This window comes from Nicotiana attenuata, unplaced genomic scaffold (genome assembly GCF_001879085.1).
Source record: "Nicotiana attenuata strain UT unplaced genomic scaffold, NIATTr2, whole genome shotgun sequence".
In the NCBI taxonomy this organism is placed as follows: Eukaryota; Viridiplantae; Streptophyta; class Magnoliopsida; order Solanales; family Solanaceae; genus Nicotiana; species Nicotiana attenuata.
In genome coordinates this window covers 43,240-49,009 of record NW_017671074.1, presented here as the reverse complement: position 1 = coordinate 49,009, position 5,770 = coordinate 43,240, and positions in this window count along the sequence as shown.

Below are 5,770 nucleotides of genomic sequence, written 5' to 3'. Positions count from 1 at the left end.
TATTAATTTATTATACATGCCAATTTAGTTTTACTATTGTTTTGTTATTTTACTTTTTCGTCAAGCACTTTAATAATTAGATTTCTATATTATATATACTACATATATTTATATAGCCATGTACAAGAGCAATTTATATATATATATATATATACATACATATATGGTTTACAAGAAATTGCCTTAAACAAAAAAAATTTTAAAAAAAAATCCGGAAATAAAAAAGCCCGTTAGGCCCGCTAAGCCCACAAGCCCGACCCATTTAGCCCAGGACCATATGGGCTTAGGCCCGTCATGGGTTGGTTCCACCCGTTGAGCCCACGAAGCCCGAAACCGTGAAGCCCGGGACCGCTAAGCCCAGGCCCGTTTAGCCCATTTAGGCCCGGACCACCATACAACATTAGGTTGAGTAGAGAAGAGGGAGAAGGAAAGGAGATGTGGTGAAGTTAAAAAAAAATTAGGGAGAAGATGGGGGAGGGTTTCGTTTCTTTTTTTGTTCAGAACCGGGGAAGGGGAAGGGGAAGGGGAGGGTTTGTTTATGCGTTTTTTTTTGTTAAATGAGGGGGAATAATGGTGGGCGGATAGGGGGGAGGGGGTTAATAAAAAAAGAACTAATTAAAAAGGGACTAAAGGAAAAGAAAAGAAAAGAAAAATAAAAAAAAGAATTAGAAAAACTAAACCTGAACGGCGCCAGGTCCGCGGCCGCGGCCAGAACAATTGCAAACTCCGCGGTTGATCCACGATCAGATCCGCGGCCGCGGATTAGGCATCCAAGATTTTTTTTGTGCTTTTTCGCATTTTTTCCTATCTCCGAGATACTTTCGTCACCCCGAGTCCTTCCGCTACGCATACCTTCATTCCTGCACCTCAGTAGATTGATCAATATTGACACCATTCAAAAATCAATTACAAAAAAAAAAATAATAACAAAGAAAAAAAAAGATGGATTGCCTCCCAACAAGCGCCTAATTTAATGTCGTGGCACGATGATTTACAACAAACTATGGGTTGTCTCCCAGGAAGCACCTGATTTAACGTTGCGGCACGACGCAGGCTTCCATTATTATTCTTCGCTCATATATTAGGGCTCTTCCAAAGATATCACCACTCTATCCCTTTTTTCTTCGACCATTCCAAGGTAATGTTTCAACCTTTGCCCCTTCACTTTGAACTTATTTGTACCATATTCGGATTCAATTTCCGCAGCTCCACTTGGGAACACTTGCACCACTCTGAAGGGTCCTGACCATCAGGACTTCAATTTACCCGGAAACAATCTTAATCTCGAGTTGTATAACAACACTAGATCTCCGAGTTTGAAGTTTCGATCTAGGGTATACTTATCATGCATCATTTTCATCCTTTCTTTGTACAATCTTGCACTCTCAAATGCATGGAACCTGAATTCCTCGAGTTCATGTAACCCAGTGATTCGACCGGTGCCTGCAGTCTCCATATCCAAATTCAACTGCCGCAGTGCCAAAAGGACTTTATGCTCGAGCTCCACCGGAAGGTGACATACTTTTCCAAACACCAACCTGTATGGTGACATACCAATTGGAGTTTTAAATATTGTGCGGTACGCCCATAATGCATCATCCAGCTTCTTCGCCCAATCAGTGCTTGTCGCATTCACTGTCTTGGTTAGGACACTTTTGATTTCCATGTTGGACACTTCAACTTGCCCGCTCGATTGTGGGTGATAAGGGGTGGTCACCTTATGACGAACTCCATACTTTTCCAATAGTCGTGCGAACACTTTATTGCAAAAATGGGTTCCACCATCACTGATTATAGCTCTCGGGGTGCCAAAACGTGTGAAGATGTTTTTCTTGAGAAAGCCCGTCAGCCCCTTTGCATCATTGGTTGGGAGAGCCACAGCTTCAACCCATTTGGAGACATAGTCAACTGCCACCAGTATGTATTTGTTACCATACGAGCTGACGAATGGCCCCATAAAGTCAATTCCCCACATGTCAAATACTTCCACCTCTTGAATGGTAGTCATTGGCATCTCGTGACGTCGAGATATGTTGCCTGTCCTTTGGCACTCATTGCAGCTCTTCACCTAAGCATGGGCATCCTTGAACAGAGTTAGCCAATACAAACCCGATTCCAACACCTTAGTTGCTGTCCGAATCCCTACAAAGTGTCCACCATATGGTGAAGCATGGTAAGCCTACAAAACACAAGGTTGATCTTTCTCGGGGATACACCTCCGGATCATGTTATCTACACATATTTTAAAGAGTAGAGGTTCATCCCAATAATAAAACCAACAATCGCGAAAGAACCTTTTTCTTTTGAATTGAAGAGAGTTCATAAGGTACAATACCGCTTGCTAAATAATTAGCAATATCAACATACCATGGTGTCTCTTCCATTGTCAATGCTAGTAACTGTTCATCCGGGAATGTCTCTGTTATATCTTCAACCTCTACCTTCTTCTCAGATCCTTCCAACCTTGAGAGGTGGTCTGCTACCTGGTTCTCTGTCCCTTTTCTGTCACGGATCTCTAGATCGAATTCTTGTAGCAAAAGAACCCAGCGGATCAAGCATGGCTTTGACTCCTTCTTTGCTATCAAGTACCTAATTGCTGCATGGTCAGTATAAACAATAACTTTTGAACCAATCAAGTACGACCTGAATTTGTCGAATGCAAAAACTACAGCCAACATCTCCTTTTCAGTCACGGTGTAATTGAGCTGTGCACCGCTTAACGTTCTGCTTGCATAATAAATTGGGTTCATCAGCTTATCCTTTCGCTGCCCTAAGACTGCTCCGATAGCATAGTCACTTGCGTCGCACATGAGGTCGAACAGTTGCTCCCAGTTGGGTGCAACAATGATGGGTGCAGTCACCAATCTCCTCTTCAGCTCATCAAACGCTAACCTGCAATCATTAGAAAACACAAAGGGTTGATCCTTTTCAAGGAGTTTGCATAAAGGGTTAGCAATCTTAGAAAAATCTTTTATGAATCGCCGGTAGAATCCGGTGGCCCCAAGGAAACTTCTCACTGCCTTGACCGAAGTGGGCGGTGGCAACTTTTCAATCACGTCAACCTTAGCATGGTCAACCTCAATTCCTTTGCTGGACACTCGATGACCCAAGACTATCCCTTCTTGTACCATAAAATGGCACTTCTCCCAATTCAGGACTAAATTTGTCTCCACACATCTTTTGAGCACTCTTCTTAAATTGTGAAGACAGTCCTCGAATGAATCACCCACCACGGAGAAATCATCCATGAATACCTCCATAATGTCTTCAACCATGTCCATGAAAATGGCTAACATACACCGCTGGAATGTAGCCGATGCATTGCAAAGTCCAAAAGGCATTCTTCGAAAGGCAAAGATGCCATACGGGCAGGTGAATGATGTTTTCTCTCTGTCTTCGGGGGCTATTGAGATCTGATTGTACCCCGAATATCCATCCAAGAAACATAAGTGAGATCGCCCAGCCAACCTGTCCAGCATTTGGTCAATGAATGGCAAGGGAAAATGGTCCTTCCGGGTGGCTGTGTTCAATTTTTGATAATCCATGCAAATCCGCCATCCCGTGACAGTACGATTTGCGATCAAGTCGTTATTCTCATTTTGTACGACCGTCATTCCTCCCTTCTTTGGCACACACTGAACAGGGTTGACCCAATTGCTGTCAGAGATGGGGAAGATGATACCCGCATCTAACCATTTGATCACTTCCTTCTTCACCACCTCTTTCATATTTGGGTTCAACCTTCGTTGATGTTCTCTGGAAGGTTTGTGCCCTTCTTCCAAGAGAATCTTGTGCATACAAAAAGCTGGGCTGATACCTTTTATGTCTGCCATGGTCCAACCAATAGTAGTCTTACATTCTTGTAACACATGTAGGAGTTGCTCTACCTGCACAACTAGCAAACTGGATGATATAATAACAGGTAAAGTAGAATTAGGCCCTAAGAAAGCATACCTGAGATGCGCTGGAAGCGGTTTCAGGTCCAACTGTGGTGGCTCCTCTATCGATGGTTTCGCAGGAGGTGATGTTCCTTCTTCTAAGTGTAGGGGCTCAAACTCGGACTCCCTTTTCCAGAAGCCTTGACCTTCAAGAGCCATGACCCACTCTGCCAACTCTTCACCATCCACATTTTCCAGATTCATCAGGCAGGCCTCCAATGGATCCCTGACATTAATAGTCTCATCTTCCTCTTGTAGTATTACATCTACAGCCTCTACTAGTGAGCAATTTGCAAATTCGCTGGGTCTTCTCATAGATTGTTGAACATTGAATATTATCTCTTCATTGTTCAACCTCATTTTCAATTCTCCAGTCTCACAATCAATCAATGCTCTCCTAGTGGCTAAAAATGGCCTGCCCAGAATGATTGGTATCTCCTCATCTACTTGACAATCAAGAATTACGAAGTCTATAGGGAATACAAAATTCCCCACTTGAACAAGCACATCGTCAAGAATTCCTGTCGGTCTTTTGACTGTGCGATCAACCAGTTGCAGCAACATTGAGGTCGGTCTAGCTCTGCCAATGCCCAGTTTTGTATAGATTTTCAATGGCATCAAGTTTATACTAGCTCCCAAGTCACACAATGCTTTGGCAAAAGCATAACCCCCAATGGTGCATGGGATAGTGAAACTACCTAGATCAGACACCTTTTGAGCCATAGGTCTTGTCACTACCGCGCTGCATGTCTGTGTTAGAGTTACAGTAGATAGGTCTTGGAAGTCAAATTTTCGCGACATCAGGTCCTTCATCATTTTTGCTTACCCTAGCATTTCCCTTAAAGCATCCATCAGTGGGATATTCAATTGAATTTGTATGAGCATTTTCATAAATTTCCTGTATTGATCATCTTTCTTTTGCTTTGCCAATCTCTAAGGGAATGGTGCAGGATTCAACCTCTACACACTACTTTGTGTCTTTTCTTTGCTGGAAGCTTTTTCTACTACCTGTTCTGGGAGTTGTTCACCTTCCTTCTCCTTACCCTTGTCAACCTATGCTTGCTCGATTACAACCTCGGTGAGTTCTGCAGATTCATCTATCTCTAATGTAACTGGGGTAGCTGGAGTAGTTGGCGTTGTCTCTTTCCTAGATTGAGCAACTTCTTGTTCGCTGTCTAAATCTCTCCCATTCTTGAGACTCACCGCCATAAGCTGATTTGGGTTCTGCTCCTTTGGATTAATGTTTGTATCTGCAGGCAATGTTCCTTGTGGGCAATTGTTCAAGGCCAAAGATAACTGCCCCAATTGAGTTTCAATGCCTTTGATTGCTGAATCATGTGCAGCTAACTTCTCTTGCATCTTTCCATTTGTCCCAATGAGTTGTTACAGCATACCCCTGATTTCGATCATGTTACTATCCTGCTGTTGATGAGGTGGTTGGTAGGCCAACTGTTGCCGGTGCTGCTGATTATAGCCCTATTGCCTTTGATAAGGCATGACTTGGCCTTGTGGTCGTGCTCCTCCCAGATTGGATTGGGGTCTGTACTGCTGGTTTGATGTTGGTTCCCATTGCTGCCCACCTTGCCTTTGACCTCCATAATTATTAACATAATTCATGTCTTCTCTGAAACCCTGGTTGTCATTCTCTCCACTCCACGAACACACATATGATTGGTTTATGCAAGGAGTGGATAAGCGTCCATTTGTGGTGTCAACAATGTGCACCTGTTTTGTACCCATCTCATCGATTTTCTTTGTCAGCAAGCTCATCTGGGTCATAAGAGTGGCTATGTTTTCTGCATTTGTGTTGTTTGGGTCAAGAGCGACAGAAT